Raw genomic sequence first — 21,753 nt, 5'->3', positions numbered from 1 at the left:
AAACGTTTCTCAAAGCCTTTCTTTTCGAACAAACCTATCTCTGATTTATTGACTCATTATCCTTCCCATTATCAATATTATTTAGTTACTCTCCTCCCTCATGAAGCGGCTTCATGTTGAAGCGTTGCCATATTGATGTTGCTATTAATATCTATCTTATCTCTGCTGGGATATCCAGCCTGACTATCCTTCACCTAGGATTCACAATAAAACCGTACATGCTAGTGTGATTTATTTCTGTTCTAAGGACAGATGTCTTTGTTCACAGGTTTGCTATCAAAGCTCAGAAATAAATTTCCTCTGATTTTGCAACCATTATAGTGATTTTTGTATTCATCATGTACTGTGGCTATCTATATTTCTTAATGGGAATTTCGCCCACTTTTCTCCTAAAAACACAATTTCATGTTGGGAAATGGGCTATTTTTGCCAGGTCAAGATTACTTGGGACCCCTTTAAAACGACAAGTAGGGCCCAATTCTGGAATTTCCAACCCCATCCCCAAAGTTTCCAATTTTCAGCAGTGTCTTTAAGAGTGCAAGGCCATATCCTGCACTCCCAACTTGGGTGGCTCCATGGCAGGGATAGGTATGTCCTAGTCCTTCGCACATTTAATGGAGTCAAGCCAGTTATTCCAAGAGTTATGGTTCACATCACCCCAGAGGTATCATGAACCATAGCCTGCATGAGGGAACATTTTGAAAGGTAAGTTCAAAATATATTCCTCAATCCCACATGCCAATGTATGTTCCCCCAAAAATACACTATGGCCACTCATGCAAAGCCATCCCCCCATAAACAACAATGAAATGAAATGAATGAAAAAATGAAAATCGCTTATTGTCACGAGTAGGCTTCAATGAAGTTACTGCGAAAAGCCCCTAGTCGCCACATTCCGGCTCCTCATGCCTCCCATGCCAAGGAAATCCCCTGAAACAACCCTCACTCCCCCATGCTAAGGTATGTCCCCAATGACCCCCTCTCTACCTTTTGGTCCCACCCATCGCAAGCTATGCCATTTCCATACCCATTCACCCACTATTCACTGCACAGCAACATTGAACTCTATATTGGCAGTAGGATTTGTGAAAAAAGCTTTAACAAGACTGCCCTTCATTGATAAATTGTCACTTTCACTTTTTACTACAGCTCAGTAAAAGTGTCAATCAACCCGTCCCTTTAAAACATCAAGAGCAGAAACTGAAAGCACTTGAGTAAATCAACATTGTGCAATTGACAGCACAGATCGGAGACCCAGAACTGTCAATCAAGCAATGTTTTCCTTGGGGCGCAGGTGTTTTAGTACTCTAATGGATGTCTGGGCTCTCAGCCTAGCTTCATCGTGCATTCTTGGCTAAGATCCAAGGCATCCATGAGAGTGCTGAAACAGCTATGCCCCAAGGAAAACTTTGCTTGATTAACAGCTCTGGCTCCCTGATTTCTCCTGTCAAATGTATTCTGTCAATGACACAATGTTTATTTACACAAGATAAAGAGGTTTCAAATGCTTGCAGTTTCAGTTATTGATAATGTAAGCAATCTGGATGGCTGCCATTTTCATTGAGCTGATAATGAAAAGGAGTTTTCTTAAGAAAGTTGCAAGTTATCAATGAATGACCTTAAAAACTTTTTTTTTTACACATCCTACTGTCACTATCGTGTCCATTGTTTCTATCTAGCATGTAGTGGGTGAATGTATATGGAAATACCATACCTTGGCAAGTGGGGCATGAGGAGCTATGAGGGTGGGTGGGGAACAGACCTTGACATGGGGTCATGAGGGGCCATTGGAAGTGGGTGATGAACAGTAGGTGGCGTGGATATGGTGTGGGGGTGTCTGAGGGTTGAGGAGGCAGTGAGGGTTGGAGGGCGTTTCCATTTTTATTATAGCTGGGACAACATTCCACGGCACTGAGATGGGTCTTTTAAACAATCCAGCTCCGTACCGGGCAGTCCCTGTTTCTCGGGTTGCGTCGGCTGGCTCAACCGCAGCCTGCACCCGCACTCACCCCAAAACAAAAAGTCCTTGTGGGCGCTTTCTCACAAAGCGAGCGGGCCAAGCCAAGAATTTTCCCAACTGCTGCTACCCGCCTCTAGAATGCAAATCCAGCTATGGTTCCCCAGGACCTCGTCTGAGTGCTTATTGCTCATTTGTGAGACTTGATAGTGAAAGTCAGCAGTTATCCCTCTGTGGGGAAGGCACTGAAGAACAAACCAGTTAACCAACATGCACCTTTTTACAGAATTCACCAAATAAAGAGGGGAAAGCCTTGGCTCATTTTTCTCCCCATGACTCAAAGGCACTGAAATGATTTCAACCTCAAAGGGTGCAGCTAATTCAGCATTGGACAGGTACTGGTTAATTGCTCATTTCCACTCTGAAAGTGAAGTGTATTTACCAATTAATACTTGGAAATGATAGAAATCAGTACACCAATCCATAAGTGTGTGTTCGTGCATGCGTACATGTGTGTGAACGTATGTATATTTGCATCTGTGTTTGAGCCCATGCATCTGTGCATGTGTTTATGTGCGTGCAGGTACAATGAGGGGCTGGGCATCAAATCCACTCCTTCAGTTCCGATAAAGGTCTACACTTGAAATGTTAACTTACTTACTCCGCAGATGCTGACTGTCCTGCTCTCTGTTCCCAGCATTTTCTGCTTTGTATTTGTTTCAGATTTAAGCAGGTGCAGAGTTTTGTTTTTTATTTATCTTTCTTCTCAACCTGAGCACTCGGGTGTTTTGCCATTTACAGAGTCTGTTAATCTCTGCCGCAGCATTCTCAGACACCTAAGCTTAGGACCCCTCCTATAAAACAAGCATAAGAAATACTTTGGGATTCAGGCAGTAAGTACAGTTAAGTTTAGAAAACAGTTCCAAAAGATTTTTTGGATTGCCCACTGTGATGGAAAGTTATCTGATAAGCATGGCCTTTTCAGTCGAATGTCACAAAGGTTAATAGATGTATCAAATTGATGAAAACTGTAAAACTAGTTGCTGAAGTGTGTGCTGTATCGAAACTGCCTCTATGTGACATATGACATTATTATGTAGCCCTTTCATGTCTTTTAAACAAACAATAAAAGGTCTGATTTTAATGAAAAACTGAACCTGTGCCACTGTCCTGGAAGAAAAAAGTATTTAACATTGACTCTATAGAGTAAATCACATATTGAAATGATCTGAACCACACAATGACGCAAAGCCCCTTTTCATCACATTTCTCATTGATTATGCACAGTGTAATAGGATTTTTATGCCATATTAAAAGAAAATGTCTTTATTTTGATGAAGGAATGTTTTGTGACATTTTCCAATGAAGATGAATTTAAACTGAACTTTGTCAACCGTATTTACTTGTCTTTACCTGACGTATATGGTATCCAGCACTACAGAAAATATGCTGCCCTTATGAGGAAAATTGCAGAGGTCTTAGATTGATCTGATCAAATTCTATTTGCTGTTAATCATTCCCTCACCCAATAGCAAGAAAAAGAATTCCACTCTGTTGTCTAAAGTTGAAAATATCCTTGCTCTCTTAAATTAGCAGCTTCTTCAACAAAATCCAAAAGGCTCATTCCAAGTAACTTTGAAAGGAAATCATACACAAATATGAAGCCACTTTCACTCGCTTGTCAACTGCACAGCTAATATGTCACTGAGCTAGGTACCAAATTTACCGATTTCAGCTGGGATGACAGGAGGGAAGGTTAAAATTAACTTTAAACAAGGGGGAGCGAAAAATCCCGTTCTTACTGTCCTGTAACCTAGAAAATAAGCATGAATGGATATTTGGTTAGGATATGATCAGATTTGTCTGTAATTTCCCCATTGTACATCTCGCTCAGCCCTAAAGAAAAAAGGAAAGTACATGGTCAGTGAGGGGGCCAAAGGTAAAGAGGTTGGTCTCAACGAGCAGCATGAAAGGGCTTGTTGCAAATCAGCAACCTGTACCAGATTTTATTTTCCATTGATTTGGAAAATATTGTCATGCTCTTTAATTCCAAATCAAATAAAAATGACAGAAAGACTAGGAAACCAGTCTCCAAAAATAAATTAAACTATCATTCTGTAATTACAACGGAAAGAAGATCAGCAAATTCACATTGCTGTAATAGACCAATTTCACCCCAAGAAGGTTTAGTGGGGCATTTGAGAGTAGGAATAGAGGAAGAAAGGTGGGGGGAGTTAGGTAGAAATTTCCAGTGGACGGAAATATACTGGCTGACTAGAGAGAGACAGATGTATTTGTTATAATTCACACGAGACCTATAGGGACGGACCAATTAGCCTCCCCATTACCCTCGTGGAATACGAGCTTCCCCACTGAGGGGCGGGGGCCCATCTGCGGAGTAAATGGACTCAAAAAGCCGGCCTATATGACAGCCGAGCATGATTAGTTCTGGCTGGCACCTGAGGTATAATATGTATATAGTTTACTTTCCAATAAAATAGGTTTCTCTCATTTTGGACTCCTCTGTGACCACTAAAGTGCTGGTGTTGGTGCAGATAAAATATCCATGCAGGGATGCAGGGTGCACTCACTCATTTAAGTGGGAACAAGATGAAGGAGGCATGTGAAAGAAACAACAAGAGCTTTAACTCATTGGGAGTCAATGGATGGGAGTCTTAGATTTTGTGCAGGTAACATGGGCTGTCCATTCTGAACGAAGTGCAGGCAAAGATTGTTGGGCCAGAAAGACTTCAGAAAAGTTAGGCCTGGAGGTGATAAACAAATGGATGCTGGCTTTAGCTACAGTCAGGAAAAAATTGGAAGCAGAGAAGGTGATGTTGCAGAGTAAAGCAAAAGCAACCTCAGTAACAAAGCAACATGGAGGAAGTCAAGCAGTTTATTAAGGTTCAATGTCTCCTGATTCAGTACATTTCATCAGGCTAGAATGAATTTGGGACCTATGAGACACATCCATTTAACCTTTCAGTAGCACTACTTTATTTGGGGATCATGATGTGGAGATGCCGGCGTTGGACTGGGGTGAGCACAGTAAGAAGTCTTACAACACCAGGTTAAAGTCCAACAGGTTTGTTTCAAACACGAGCTTTCGGAGCACGGCTCCTTCTTCAGGTGAATGGAAAGGCTTGTTCCAGAAATGTTTATATAGACACAGTCAGAGATGCCCCGGAATGCGAGCACCTGCAGGCAATCAAATCATCAAAGATGGTGCAGAAATTGTGCCCTCTGCTGAGGACTTCGATTTCGTCTGGTTGAAGGGTGTAGTCTGACAAGTTGACAATGGATTTCCCTGTATTGTTTTCGACTGTTGTACCGGGAGAAGCTTGATTGCTGCTGGTGGTGATGCCAAGTTTCTCAAGCTTCCTGTTCTTGGTGTGCATGTAGGTGGCATAGTATTGCTGTCTCATCTGTTTGGCGGTGTTCCGCAGCTGGTCTGCTGTGTCCTGAGCGCAAGTTGAGAATATGGCCTCTCTCTTGGTTTCCAGGTTGCGTCGACTGCTGTAGAGTTGGTGTACGAGGTGTTTGAGGAGTGTGACAGAGGTGCGGTGGCAGAGTCTTTCAGCGTAGTCTGTGTTGTAAGTCGACTTGAGTGGGTTTTTGATCTGTAGTCCTTTCGGGATCTTGTCTGCTTTTTTGCATCTTTGTAGAAACTGAATGTCAGTGTCTATATGCGCGATCTTCCTGGAGATCCTCTCCACTTTGAGCCGGCAGTTTGCGGTGTCAATGGTAGCCATGATGTGGAGATGCCGGCGTTGGACTGGGGTGAGCACAGTAAGAAGTCTTACAACACCAGGTTAAAGTCCAACAGGTTTGTTGGACTTTAACAAACCTGTTGGACTTTAACCTGGTGTTGTAAGACTTCTTATTTGGGGATAGCATTGAACGTATCAATTTGTGACAAAATAATTTGCTAGTTTAATAGATATGCTTCCATATTCTGCTGTAAGACCAAAATTAGCAAAGCACAGTTCAGCATAATACAATAGGGCTGTGCAAACACCACAGAGTACTGCACAATGCACCACATGGATACCGGTACAGCTTCACCAACTAATCTACTGTCCATGTTGATACAGACCATTTGCTCTTCTGGCATCTATCACTAATTGGACGACACTTCCAAGTTCGATACTATTTATGTCATCTATTATCTTTCAAAGGTTATGCATGTATATAGTGAGGGAGGTTAGAGTTCAGCTCCTGCTACTGTTTGAGGCGTGTTTGGTCTTTTGTAGTCAACTATCACTGGCCACACTCACGCTGTGGCAGACAATTCCACATTATTTGTAGGCCACTGAAAGAGTTCTTTGTCTCATGCTTTGTTACATATAGGAAGTGCCCCATGAGTGAATTGCAATAAATAATTTCGTATTAACGCTGATCACACCCATTAGAAAAAGAGAATCAAAACAATCCATTGTATCTCCATACTGTGTCAAAACTCTTACTGGTAAAAGTTACCATTCTACCTCCTCTGCAAAAACAGTTGGTCCATGCAGGATAATAAGCCTAACTGGAAGAGATTTTAGGGAGGGAAACAGAAAGCAATGAATAAAAACAAGGCACAAGAGACAAACATGAATCTTGAGAAGAGCAGAACTTCTTCAAGGTAGTCAGTCAGAGAAAAGCAACAGTGTAATAAAGGCAAATATGAAAAGAAGCAAAATACTGAAGTTGCTGGAATAGTGAAATAAAAGCAGAAAATGCTGGAAATACTCAGCAGGTCAGACAGGATCTGTGGAGCGAGAAACACTTTTAATGTTCAGGTCAATGCACTTTGTTCTGAAGACAGGTCCTGAAACATTGACTGATAGATTCTCCGCCCCACTGGCAGCACACCCACCACGCCTGCACGTTTCCCCACAGCGTGGGATGGCCAACTTTGGGAAACTCCATTGGCGGGAACGGAGAATCCCGTAGCAGGAAAAATAGGCTGGCGGGACGGAGAATCCCGCCCTGTATGTTTCACAGTATTCTCCCCTCCATGTGTCCCCCCAGCCCTGAAACCGGTCAATCTCCCCCTCACCAGGGTCTGCCACACTGATCCTGGTGAATGCCCACCCCCATTCACCTTTGAGCCAACTCCACAGCTCCTTGGCATGGCGGATGTCCTGATGGTGCTGCGGGGATTAAACAGCTGCTGGGCATTTGATTGGTTGGCTGCTCTCAGGGGCGGAACTTGCTTTAGGAAGGTGCAGAAGTCTCACCTTGATCTAATTAATGGTCTGGTGGCCGTAAAACCACCTTGGGGTGCCCAGTCATGTGGAGCCAGTGGGTCTTGACTTTTAAACCAGGGTGACGGGGCAACTGTCTTGGTGTAAAACCTAAACTCTGTTTCCCTCTCCACAGAATTTGCAGGCATCATTTGCGAACTATTTCCAACATTTTCTGTTTTTATTTACGATTTCCAGTATATGATGTATTTTACTTTTGTAAAAGGGCTTGAACACTCTTCCGTTATATTAAACTTTATGGCATTGTTCCAAAAACAGGAAGTAAGGTGGCTACATAATCCTGTGTGACTGAAAGCCTCCATCTCCTTTGGCAGAGGAAAGATGATATGAAGAGGGCTGCTCTGCATTCCACTATTTCTCTCACTTATATTAAAATGCAAGTGCACAAATTTCTTTCTTCACTTCTTTTTTGCATTTCTTCCCTTCCCTCTTTTAGTCATGAATTTTTGAATTGCTCGTTGCGTTTTTACTTGAAGAGCAAGTAGAGCCTTTTGATCCAAAGATCAAAGTGGGTTAAGTCATGTTGGGTGAGGACTTGCAAATTATGTTGAGATTGCTATATAGTGTGCTTCTGACTAACTTCAAACTATATAATGGCCAAGAGTTTCTGCTTTGGGTGCGATTGGCCACTTGGATACAATTCACGCTCAAAATTACACAAGGTTTTCGCAAAGTGAATCTCGCGCTCCAGTACCCATACAAATTATTTGCATATTTTCAAACGCAAGCCAGCACTTTTGGATATTGTTTTTTATATTTTGCATTAAAAACATTTCTTGGTACATTGAGGAGTGGTAACCCAATGCAGTTTTATCAAAATGGGCTCAGAACAAAAAAACAAGTAATTTGAAACAGTGTCTTTCTAGTTCACCACCTGTGAGTGTTGCTGGTAGGTCAATGTATGGTCAAGAGTGATGCCAAGGTATTTTGATGTTGGGTCATGGGTGAGTGGTCAGTCACAGAACTGGACTGCTCGAGCATTTTCATGTGAATCATAGAATTGCTAGAGTGCTGAAGGAGGCCATCCAGCCCATCGAGTCTGCAACAACGCTCTGAAAGAGCACCCTACCTAGGCCCACTACCCTTCCCTATCTCCGTAACCCCAACTAACCTGTAAATCTTTGGACTGTGGGATGAAATCAGAGCCCCGTGAATAAACCCACGCAGACACGGGGATAAAGTGCAGACTCCACATAGTCTCACCCAAGGCCGAATTGAACCAGGGTCCTTGGCACTGAGGCAGCAGTTCTCACCACTGTGCCACCTTGTCACCCAATTGAGCCTCCTAATGTCCACAGTGGGAAGGCCATCCTCAAAGAACACCACCAGCTGACACATAACAAATCACTCCTACTGACATGGGAGCACAAGAAATAAACCCAGGCACTCAACTGAACAAAATCCCACAACCCCTAGTGGAACACACCCAACAAACTGACAACAGCCCCACCTCTCTGTGATGCACCTCCTGGGTGACTGCAAACATTACCCAACTGCAACTTGGTGACTGACCTTGGAGTGGTGAAGGTCTCAGGTTTCAACCTGCCACGGAAGCTCTGCACAACCCTCAACAGTTTGGGGAAGGGGCAGGGAGGATGTGGCCATTTGCTCTGCGAGTGGAACAGATCAAATTATGACTGTGGCCATCCAAGTCAGACCATCGCCCATTTGCTGAACCTCTACCTTGAGATATCTCTGCCTGGTGGCATCACAATCATTCGCACTGCGTCAGCTGGAACTGTCAAATTAATTGTTAACCTCAACATCGAATTATAACTGGTATGTCTGAGGAAAAAACACTTGTGAGAAAACCAGGATTTAAATAACTTAAATTTATGTTCCAGATACAACACCGAACCATTTACTAGTTATGTTGGTGTTCTGTAGTTAATTTCTAAATGAATGAAACAAATTCAAAATTCTTCAAAGTTGCCTCTTGGTGCCCTTGCAATTAAAAGATCAAATATATTTTAAGAGCCCCTCTCTTAAAGCGAGCACAGTTATTGGAAACTCTCAATGATCAATTTGATCGGAGTGTGCCTGTTTTGTGGGTAGAGCTCCCCAGCTCTTGAACTAATGCAAAAGATAGCGGAGACTTAATTTGTCAAAGTGTAGCTTGCACCTGAAGTGCCGCATCTTTTGTGTTGGTTTGCCCGATTTTGGGTGACTTGAACAGAAAATATTAACACAACCTCGCAAAGCCTGACCAGTGTATTAGTCACGTGAAACACTTTAAATTTATGTTTGAATACAATACCTGTAGATTAACTTCAAAACTCCGCTTCAGTAAGCTCAGACATTTTGTGGCTTAACCACACAGTTTGATTTTGGGTCAGGAGACATTTGTAAAATGCTGGAATATGACCAAAGTTTCATACTCTGCTGATATCTTTCCAGGATGTGACATTACAACTTGTCGGTTATGAGAAGATAAAACCTACTAAATTCAGGAGCCAGGACAACATTCTATTCATTGAAACAACAATGACAATTATGACAGCATAATTGGTCCATTGCAGACTTTCCTGCTGGATGTTTACATTAGGCCTTCAATTCCAGGTCCAGAGGCAATCTCAGTAGGTAAGTAACCTAGTTACTTACCCTGAAATGCAGCGACACCTTTCTCGCCCAACCTTCTGACTCAGGCCATGTGAGAAAACTGCAGTGCAGTGATTTCCAGAGGCCTTTGTGTCAAGGGTGACTGGGTCAAAGGTAAGGAAGGCGCACCACTTTTATTCCACTAGCCGCTGTAAAGCAGGCAAGTTTGTTTAAAGGTCCAGCCACATTGAGAGGGCAGGGAAACGGTAAGTATGTCGGGTAAGTGGACAGGATTTGATTATTTTTGCGGCGGGTGGGGGGGTGGGGGGGGGGGGGGGCGTCAGATGGTCAGGGCTTGAGATATTGTCAGTGAAATGGTTGTGTGCTTCATGGTAGAGGTTGGGAGAATAGTCGGCGGTTGCATGGATAGTCAATGATAAGTGGAGAGGAATCCCTGTGGGTGCCGCCCTGTAATCAGGGAATGTGGAGGGCTGTTGGGGTGCAGTCACGCGGAGGGGCGGGGGGGGGGGGGGGGGGGGGGGGGTAGTCGGGCGTGCGGTTTTAGTCCGGGTTGGGGTGGGTGATGCCTTCAGGGGCTTGGGGGTAGTTGGGGAGTTCCATGGCAGGGTCGGGGAGATGGGGCAAATCCATGGGGGTGTCCGGGTGTGTCACTACCCAGAAGTTAGAAGTAGTTTTAATTCTTGGAGCAAAGACAGTTGGAACTATCCAAATAATTTGTTACTTCCTTTGTAGGACCATGTGGAGCAGAAAATCTCTCCGTGTGCCTCTTTCCTTTCCATCCTGATCAGCTGGTCCTTCAGAAACCCCATACCACAGTTTTTAAAATATTTTTTAATTATAAATTTAGTGTACCCAATTAACTTTTATCCAATTAAGGGGAAATTTAGTGTGGCCAATCTGTCTACCCTGCACATCTTTAGTTCATGGGGTCGAAACCCACACAAACATGGGGAGAATGTGCAAACTCCACGCAAACAGTGACCCAGAGCCAGGATCGAACCTGGGACCTCGGCGCCATGAGGCATCAGGGCTAACCCACTGCGCCACCATGCTGCCCCCCCCCCCCCCCCACCATTCCACAGTTGACCAAGGGACCATTCAATCAATCTTTACCAGCAGTATCCTGCCCCCTCTCCCCCTCACCCTTCCCCGGATTGGTGGGCCCCAATCGTGGCCCAGGGCACTGTGGGGGGCACCGCCGGGGCCAAATTCCCCCCCCCCCCCTGAACGCCGGAGGACTCTGCAGGCCGCCCATGGAGCCAGTTCCCTCTGGTAAGGACCTGTTGTGATTTACGCCGGCAGGACCGGCCGAAAATGGGCAGCCACTCGGCCCATCGCGGGCCAGAGAATCGCCAGGGGGGGGTGGGGGCCGCTACCAAACAGCCCCCAACCAGCACATTGCGATTCCCCCCCCCCCCCCCCCCCCCCCCCGCCAAAAACCCGGCGGGGGGGTCAGAGAATCCCGCCCCTTGTAATTTTATTGCTTCTTTAAGCAACATGACAATACTTGGAAAACAAATCAAGCCAGACTCAGTAAGTGTTGACATTCAACTGTGCAGTACAAATGGCTTATTTGGTCGAATTCTTCCTTCTCATTCAGAAGACTGGGGTCACTCAGACTTTTGGCTTCTGCAGTTGCCAACCGATAGTTTTCCAGTCATTCACTTTAATGAAAAGTATTGGCCTGTGGGTTCAATCTTATGTCCAAGAACTGACTGTATAATCCTCAGTTCTGAGGGAGTACTCTATTGCTGAAGTTGCTCTTTGTTGGATAAGATATCAAAGCAATACTTCGTCTGCTTGTCCATGTCACTATTTAAAAAACAACAAGGACTTAAGCATGAAAAACTGATTAACCCATCTTCATCTCTCCTGTTAGTTGTGGGACCTTGCTTCCATACCACCAACATAATCACTGTAAAGTTAATTAATTAATTGACTGTAAAGTGCCTTGTTGTGTCATGTGGAGACGATAGGGTGCAATATAAATATGAATGATTTACTTCTAAATGTAGGTTTCTGTTCTGGGATATTAAATGACGCCAAATTACTTGCCCCAAGATTGGTCACTTTAGCAATCACTCATCCTACAATTACTCTAGGTCAAAATATGATGTGGAGATGCCGGCGTTGGAGAACCTGGTGTTGTAAGACTTAGTTCAAAATAGCAATGGTTAAAACAGAGTGAAGAAAAGGGGGAAAAAAAACTTGCCTTTTGAGTTACATCCATGTATTGGTGTCTGCCTTCACTATTCATCTGTATATCCTCATCAATTAATATGAATGCGATGGCAGAATGACAGTGAAATGCTATACACCAGGCAAATACATTTTATTTTAATGCTTACAAACTCACTGCTCACTACCAGAAACTGATCCAAAGCAACATAGTAACAAATGCTCTCTTATGTCCTCAACATGAGGCATTATGTTGCCCAGTTTTTCCACTCAACAAATATATTTAAATTTGAGGGTTTGTTGGTGCTACGTTGATGGAAACGTATCACACCAAGCATGTAGAATATTGTGCAGGAAGGGGTTGTGCTGTCTGCGTGGGTCTCACCCCAACAACCCAAAAAGATGTGCAGGTTAGGTGCATTGGCCATGCTAAATTGCCCCTTAATTGGAAAAAAAATTGGGTACACTTTAAAAAAGAAAGGAAGGGGTTGTGTGTAATTTAGGTTGTGAATCCATTGAGCTGCGTAACCTCAGCAAAGAGTAGTCAGTTAAGGTAAAAATATTTTATACGTTGTAAGTAAAGCATGTGGAGTAGCAGACAGAAACAGAAGAAGCAGAGCAGGATCTCTGAATAGAAAAAATATACTTTCTAATGGAATGAAATGAAAATCGCTTATTGTCACAAGTAGTCTTCAAATGATGTTACTGTGAAAAGCCCCTAGTCGCCACATTCCGGCACCTGTTCGGGGAGGCTGGTACGGGAATTGAACCGTGCTGCTTTCAAAGCCAGCGATTTCGCCCTGTGCTAAACCAGCCCCTATTGATGAGGAAATTCAAGGGCCTGCATGCATATGTATGAGCATCTATATATCCATGTGTGGTAAAAGGAAGCTGTATTTCTGTTCCGTTGTGAAAATTAAACCATTTTATAAAGATGGCATCTAACCCATGACGTTTGCCTGCTAAAATTCTTTTTTTGCCTGGTACAAACACTGACTCCTTTTTCCTTGCTTCATGATATCCATGGTTACATCTCCACAGAACCTCCGAGCACTAACAATGCTGTTTATTTTCATTGTCTGAATCCACACAGTACCTATTAGCCATGCTTAGAGAAGCAGGAAGTACAATGGCCAGGCCAGGCTATTTTTAACACCCTGTTCATATTTTTTTTTTGCCATCTGAAAAGACTAGAAACCTGCAAACAGCCAAATAATCAGGCCCCATTCAAGAAAGATGAAATGATTCACGAATTAGGCTTTTTGAGGGAACAGTCAAGCTCTGAGAATATGGTTCAGAGGCCAATTGAGAGTCTTTCCATGCTTTAAAAAGGAAATGTCTTCAACTGGAAGGATTTCTTTTTCAACTTTTCTCGTTGCCCAACCTTGCTGAGTTTTTTTTTTCAAATTATGTGCATCATGCACCTCAAGTTATAGCATAAAAGCCAAATTATTTCTCTCTCAGAACTTCACAACATAACATACAAGTATAAATAGGTATGCAAACAGTCTCAAGCACAAAACTTGGAATAGGAAAAGCCATTTGATGTGACATGCCTTTCAAAGACCATGTACAATCCACCTTAACATTAATCCCATTAACTTAATTTCCTGAGGGAACATCTTATGTAAAATGCTATTTGATTGCCAAAGACAATCATAAGTAAAACTTGAGAATATCTGGCAACCGTTCTGCACAACCTATCATCCTGACAACTCTCTTTAAATGTTTTCAAGTTCAAGACTGATCCCACGGTACCTCTCTAATAACCTTATTACTATGCATTCTTCTACAAAACTTACAATGAAAGCGAGTCCTCCTTTTCACATACCCTGGAACAATTTCAGCAAGTGGCAGATGTATGATAATCTGATCATCTCTTTGGACATTGAGATCTACAAGCCATGGCAGCTCACCCCCACCCTCTCAAGGACAATTAGGGGTGGACAGTCAATGTGACACCACCTCCCAGGAATGAATTTTCAAAATCTTAAGATAATGAAAGGGTTTGATAGGATAACATAGAAATATAGAACATACAGTCCAGATGGAGGCCATTTCAGCCCATCGAGTCTGCACCGACCCACTTAAGCCCTCACTTCCACCCTATCCACGTAACCCAATAACTGCTCCTAACTTTTTTGGTCACTAAGGGCAAATTTATAATTGCTAATCCACCTAACCTCCCCGTATTTGGACTGTGGGAGGAAACCAGAGCACCCGGAGGAAACCCACGCACACACGAGGAGAAGGTGCAGACTCCGCACAGACAGTGACCCAGCGGGGAATCGAACCTGTGCTGTGAAGCCACAGTGCTATCCACTTGTGCTACCGGATAGATGTGGAGATGTTCCCATTTATGAAGGAGAACAAAACCAGGAGCCATAAATATCAAACAATCACCAATAACTCCATGATGTGGAGATGCCAGCATTGGACTGGGGTGAGCACAGTAAGAAGTCTTACACACCAGGTTGAAGTTCAACAGGTTCCTACCAGGAACCTACCTCTTCATTCACCTGAGGAAGGAGCGGTGCTCTGAAAGCATTTGAAACAAACCTCCAACAAGGCATTTGGGAGAATTTTTTTTTAACCCAGAGAGTAGTCAGAATGTGGAAGTCACTACAACAGGGAGTAGTTAGGGTAAAAAGCATAGGCCAGCCAAAAGCCTATTCAATTTCAGCAGGAATGGAAAATCCCAGCCATTGACACATTTAATGGGAAGCTAGATAAACACATGAGGGAAAAAGAAATAGAAAGGTACTGGTTCTAAATTTTTCCAATTGAGGGCAATTTAACGTGGCCAATTCATCTACCCTGCACATCTTTGGGTTGTGAGGGCGAAACCCACGCAGACACGGGGAGAATGTGCAAACTCCACACGGACAATGACCCGGGATTGGGATCGAACCTAGGTCCTCAGCTCCATGAGGCAACAGTGCTAACCACTGTGCCGCAGTGCTGCCCCAAAGAAATAGAAAGTTATGCTGATTTCATGCTCTGAAGTGAAGCAGGCAGAGAATTGTGTGGAGCATGGACACGAGCACAAGCATGTTGGGCTAAATGGTTTGTTTTTGCCATGTGTGCTCAATGTAACACTGAAAGGAAAGCTGCCTGATGGGATGTTTTGTACGTAAAAGGCTGGATTGTTCGCTACTACTTTTTCAACACCCCATGTCTAACAGAAACATGGCTCCCGAGGTTTTATAAGAAGAGGTCAATAGTAAATAGAGTTAAATCCATACAAGTCAGTGGTTCGGCCACAGTTAGAATATTGAAAGCAGTTTTAGTTCCAAATTTAAAGAATGTTAAGGACATAGAGGGGGGAATAGAAAGGATAAAAATAAATGATATAAGAGGCAAGTGACTTCAATGAGGAGAAGAGGCGAGAACAAACCTTTCTCACTAAATCAATGAGGTTGAATAGAAAGAGTCAGAATTCTACGGGTTCAATGAAGTAGACCAGGAAAAGCTATTTCTACCAGTTTGCCCACTGTCTTTTCACGCTCAAAATGAGCATTGACTGGCAGGAGGCGGGGCTTCTGTCAACACCTGGAAGGAAATCCCTCCTTGGGCAGCTGTTGGCCAATCATATTCACCAACAACTCTCCAGCCCATCCAGACACATCTGAGCCCTAAGGGGTGGGTGCCCCCAGTCAGAAGTGGGCTTCTGATCGGGTGTGCCCCTCCCCACCTTCCCGCCCAAGATCGAACTTTGTTCAATTTTGTGTTTGACCCCCTCATCTGTCATCCGCCCATGAGCCTAAAAGTTGACGCTGGTCAGTAAAAGACCCTTAAGTAGCCATTCAGTGGCTACTTAAGGAGCTTAATTGAGGCAAGGGCGGGCTCCCTGTCAGAGGCCCTGCCCACCCTGTCTTAAAATTGCCACCAGGTTGGATCGGGTGGGATCCGAGAGGTAATCTCGTCTATGCAATTACACGTTCACCCACCCGCTCCCCACTGCCAAACCCGCCAGGGGGAGGCGTTTGGGGGCTGTAAAATTCTCATCCTGAACCAGGAATACTGAGATTTAGATTCTGGCAACTGCTTGCAATGCATATCCTGTCCACAGGGTGTGATCAAACGGCCTCGTCGCGACCAACTCAGGCACCGTTAAATCTCGCGAGAGGCCTAGCGCAAGATGTGCAATGCTCAGAATGCCTAACGAGATCCAACAAGGTCTTGCGAGATGTCACGATCTGGACCTTACCCTCGCTGGGCGAGATCCAGATATACGTATTTAAAAGAGCCATTCAACTCATTTAAATATGTTGCGGCCCGATTCTCTCAAGGCCCAGAAACGAATGCCCACAACTGTCATACCTCGCCATGGTGCCATTTAGGACGAGTCCACAAAAATGTGGATCAGTCATAATGGTGCCTGGGGGGGGGTGTCCCAGGTCATTGGAGACCTGTGGGTGGTCAGGAACAGGGCAGGGTGCAAAGGTGCCCTGGGGGTACTGCCAAGGTGACAGGGCTGCTGTCAGGGTGGCAGTATGAAATGAAAGTGAAAATCGCTTATTGTCACAAGTAGGCTTCAAAATGAAGTTACTGAGAAAGGCCCTAGTCGCCACATTCCGGCACCTGTTCAGGGTGGCTGGTACGGGAATTCCACCCATGCTGCTGGCCTTGTTCTGCTTTACAAGCCAGCTGTTTAGCCCACTGTGCTAAACCATCCCCTCAGGGTACAGTATCAGGGTACTCAGGTGTCAGGGTGATACTGCCAAACGATGGGGCTTGAAGGAGGCCATGACCTGAAAGGGAGAATAAGGGGTGGTAAGAATAGTGGAGGGTGGGGGTGGTAGTGGTAGTGAAGGGCAGGTATGAAGGGGCCTCCTAAAGGTTTGTGGGGGGGGGGGGGGGTGTGAAGGATGGTGTTTTGTTATGCTCTTGACATAGCATAAGCTGCTTCCTTGATGTGCACTCTGACAAAGGAAGGTTCAGACGTGGAAATAGCTTTAACACATTTATTAAACTGTTAACGATTCTCCTACTTGGATTCGACTCTCCTGTTAATCCTGCTATAGCTACTCAGACTGACGAACCAGTCTGCTACAATCCACGTGGTGGGTGTGATGTGTTTCAAATCAACCCTGTGTACTCACTGAGGGTCTCCCCTGGAAAGAGGAAGAGCATGTGTGCTGTGTCCTTTTATATGGGTTGGTGTAATGCTCCCCTGTGGTAGTGTCACTTCTGTGTGTATCGTGAATGCCCATTGGTCGTGTCCTATCTTACTGACCTATTGATTGAATGTCTGTGTGTCATGTCTCTGGTGCTCCCTCTAGTGTCTATCTAGTCTACGTGTATTTACATGAACCCCTTGTGTATTTACAGTGATGCATATCACCACAGATGGTGGCCCTGATAGGGCGGGCAGGAGGACCGAGGGGGGGGGGAACAGGGCTGAAAATGGGGGGTCCTCAGCAACAACATAGCAGGGTGTCCTCACTTGGGGAATGTAGGGTAATGCCCATGTGTTCAAGGGGTGAAATTGCCCATGTGGGGCGGGCGGGGGGGGGGGGGGGGGGGGGCGGTTGGGTGAGGACCCTCAAGCTAATTTAGAGATTGGGGCACCCTTTCAAAATGGCAGCCCGATCTCTGAGTAGCTGATCTGGCTGGCGAATTCAGCTCGTCATTGCTGAAAAATTTCTAAGTGTGGGCTAGACTGGGGAGAAACTCCTCAAGGCCCAAAAAAATGACTGTGCCTCAATCTACCCAAAGAGTCCTGTGCGATTAGCCGGGCATTTCCCAGCACTTGGATTGGAGGCCTCAGCAGGTAACGTCCCAATGAGGCCACATGTAGCCCCGCTCGCTGGAACTCCTGAGTGCAGTGAGATATCGGGATGCCATTTTAAGATGGTGTCCTGATCTCCCAAGCGACCACGTAATCCCTCAAGCCCCCCCTCCAGCCCAAACTCACTCTAAAGAGGTCATTGGGTCTCCCCACACCCTCCCATACCCGCGCAGGGCACACCTTGGCCCAATCACTGCCACACAAAAACATGCCAGCTTGGCACCTGGGAAGTGTTAGTCTGGCACTCTGGCAGTGCCCTTTTCAGCATCTGGGCACCTCGACAGTGGCAGGGTGGCACTCAGGTGACACTGCCAGGGTACTAGGCTACCAGTGCCAGGGTGCCCATGGCACCACCTGTGGAGGGGCACTACCCTGCCCTGAGGGCATGCACCTGGGGACCATCAAACACTTGGAAGACTACTATGAGTGCTGTTCCATCTGGTCAGGAATCGCTGGAGGTAGGCAAGGTTCCAGAGGACGGGAAAGTGGCTAATGTAACACCACTGTTTAAGAAGGGAGGGAGGCAGAAGACGGGAAATTATAGGCTGGTTAGCCTGACTTCAGTCATTGGCAAGATTTTAGAGTCAGTTATTAAAGATGAGATCGCGAAGTACTTGGAAGTGCATGGTAAGATAGGACTGAGTCTGCACGGCTTTGTCAAAGGGAGGTCATGTCTGACAAGTCTGTTAGAGTTCTTTGAGCAGGTCACAAGGAAGTTAGACAAAGGAAAACCAGTGGACGTGATATACTTGGATTTCCAGAAGGCCTTTGACAAGGTGCCGCATAGGAGAGTGTTAAATAAGTAAAAAGCCCATGGTGTTAAGGATAAGATCCTGGCATGGATAGAGGATTGTCTGACTGGCAGAAGGCAGAGCGTGGGGATAAAGGGGTCTTTTTCAGGATGGCAGCCGGTGACAAGTGGTTTTGCCTCAGGGGTCTGTGCTGGGACCACAACTTTTCACAATGTACATTAATGATCTGGAAGAAGGAACTGAAGGCACTGTTGCTAAATATACAGATTATACAAAGATCTGTAGCGGGACAGGTAGTATTCAGGAAGCAAGGGGGCTCCAGAAGGATTTGGACAAGCTCGGAGAGTGGGCAATGAAGTGGCAAATGAAATACAATGTGGAAAAGTGTGAAGTTATGCATTTTGGAAGGAGGAATTTAGGCATAGACTATTTTCTAAATGGGGAAATGCTTAAGAAATCAGAAGCACAAAGAGACTTGGGAGCCTTGTTCGCGATTCTCTTAAGGTTAACATGCAGATTCAGTCGGCAGTTAAGAAGGTAAATGCAATGTTAGCATTCATGTCAAGAGGGCTAGAATACAAGACCAGGGATGTATTTCTGAGGCTGTATAAGGCTCTGATCAGACCCCATTTGGAGTATTGTGAGCATATTTGGGCCTCGTATCTAAGGAAGAATGTGCTGGCCTTGGAAAGGGTCCAGAGGAGGTTCACAAGAATGATCCCTGGAATGAAGAACGTGTCGTATGAGGAACGGATGAGGACTCTGGGACTGTACTCATTGGAGTTTAGAAGGATGAGAGGGGGGATCTTACTGAAACTTACAGGATACTGCAAGGCCTGGATAGAGTGGATGTGGAGAGGATGTTTCCATTTGTAGGAGAAACTAGAACCAGGGGACACTATCTCAGACTAAAGGGACGATCCTTTACAACAGCGATGAGGAGGAATTTCTTCAGCCAGAGGGTGGTGAATCTGTGGGACTCTTTGCCGAGGAAGGCTGTGGAGGCCAAATCACTGAGTGGTGTTAAGACAAAGATAGATAGGTTCTTGATTAATAAGGGGATAAGGAGTTATGGGAGAAGGCAGGAGAATGAGAATGAGAAAATATCAGCCATGATTGAATGGCGGAGCAGACTCGATGGGCCGTGTGACCTCATTCTGCTATTATGTCTTATGGTCTTATGGTCCCCGTTTATGGAGACCAGCACTGAATGGTGCTTATGTGAGGCCTCCAAGGTAAAGGAGCTGGATCCCACTCATGAGGCTAGCTCTAATATGCAGATTTACCAGAAAGTCATCCCAGCCACAATAGGCGAGATTCGCATCGCGATGTCTTGCAAGATCGCTTTGGATCTCATGAGGCATAGCGAGCCGGGTAGATCCCAGAAGTGGGATCTCCAAACATCTACCTGTCGCGCCGCTTTTCAAGTGCAACGCAGCCAGTAGATCCCGCCCTAAGTTTGAGTAAATGCCGACTGAAAAAGCCGACAAAGGATACCCTGCCAAACTCACCCTAAAGGACACTTAGAAATGTTTCTGTTAAATCATGCACACTTCGTTTCTGATGCTATTAGGACTTCTTCCCAAGTGATGTACAGAAGACTCCTCTCCAGTCAAGTAATGCTCTTTGGGGCATTAGTTTACTGCCGGGCAGCCTGTTGGCAAGGTTGCATTCACTGCCAGCTCTTTGGATTGTGGGAAGGGAAACACCACCATCTTAAAATTCCCAGCCCCTAGCTAAGCAAGGATATGCTTGCTTTAGAGGCCGTACAGCAAAGGATAATTAGATTGGTTCCTGGAATGAGGGAGTAGCATTATATTGAGAGGCTGAGTAAATTGTCCCTACCCTCTGTAGTTCAGAAGAATGAGAGGTGCTATCATTGAAATGTAAAAGATTTTGAAGCGGTTGATATGGTCGACGCTGATAAGTTATTTCCACTGGCTGGGGAATCTAAAACAGGGGTTTTAGGATAGTTTCAGGATAAAGAACTGGTCTTTTAGCACTGAAATGAGGAGAAGTTTCTTCACTCAGAGGGTTGTGAGTCTTCGGAATTGCCTACTCCAGAGGATGCTCCATTGTGGAGTATATTTAAGGTTGAGATAGATAGATTTTTGGTGTCTCAGGGAATCAAGGGATTTGTTGAGCATGTAATGAAGTTGAGGAAGATCAGCTATTATGATATTGAATATTGGAGCACACTCCTGGGGCTGTATGGTCTATTCCTGCTTCTTAAGTTCTTAAATATCTGAGCTTACATGAATGAATTTGCATTTACAGAGTATCGTTCACATCACCAGGATTTTCCAAACATTTCACAGTCAATGAAATACATTTTCATTATACTTCCTTTGGTAATATAGGGAAATGCGGAGCTAACATAAGTTACCACAAACAGCAGGAAATAAATGACCAGATATAAACAAATAAATAATCTTTATTGTCACAAGTAGGCTTACATTAACACTGTAATGAAGTTACTGTGAAAAGCCCCTAGTCACCACACTCCGGCGCCTGTTCGGGTACACAGAGGGAGAATTCAGAATTCTTAGCTGATATGGGAATTGAACCTGCGCTGCTGGTCTTGTGTATCACAAACCAGCTGTCTAGCCCACTGAGCTGAACCAGCCCCTGGTCTTCAATTTCAAAGCCATCACAAGTTTTTCAGACGCTGTGCACTATCATATCCGTCACCTGTACTCAGAGCCATGTTTTCACAAGGTCCCAAAATGGTTTGGATGAAGAAATAACTTCAAACCATTTGACTTCATCTTCCCAGAATGCCAGCCTCATTATTTTCTTGAGAGTGACGATATAAACTATTGTCCAGAAACTTCAGGGCACATTGGTGTCACGCTGAGCAACAGAGAGGCTGGCTAAATGGCGCGAGAGGGCGTTGGGGATGGTCTGCCAATGGCTACTGGCAAAATTTAACCCTGGGACCCGCCTCCCACCAAAGCACCCTCTGGCTTTTGGCTCCAGTGATAGGATACCTGCCGCCTCCAGACAACCCAACTCATTGTTATACCTTTAATAGTCAATTGATCGCCCAGCAGTGCCTTTGGTTTAATATCTCATCTGAATGCAGCATCTCCAGCAATGCAACATAATCTCACCTCTGCAGTGGGGTGTCAATTTACAAATCTGCTGAACTTGTAATGAATGACTTAGAACCAAACTCTTCCAACAAAATTAAAGTGCAAGCAAAAGAACTAATCTTACATACATTACAAAAGCCTTAGATCTATATTAAGCACTTTATGA

General features: G+C 44.8%; 1 protein-coding gene across 1 annotated transcript in view; it reads right to left on the bottom strand.

The window, feature by feature from the left end:
• Positions 1-21,753, bottom strand: part of sox6 (SRY-box transcription factor 6) — a 757,998-nt gene that overhangs the window by 612,670 nt on the left and 123,575 nt on the right.

This window comes from Scyliorhinus canicula, chromosome 9, assembly GCF_902713615.1.
Source record: "Scyliorhinus canicula chromosome 9, sScyCan1.1, whole genome shotgun sequence".
Lineage (NCBI taxonomy): Eukaryota > Metazoa > Chordata > Chondrichthyes > Carcharhiniformes > Scyliorhinidae > Scyliorhinus > Scyliorhinus canicula.
The sequence above is the reverse complement of the archived record's forward strand: the minus strand, read 5'-3'. Positions and strand labels throughout refer to the sequence as shown.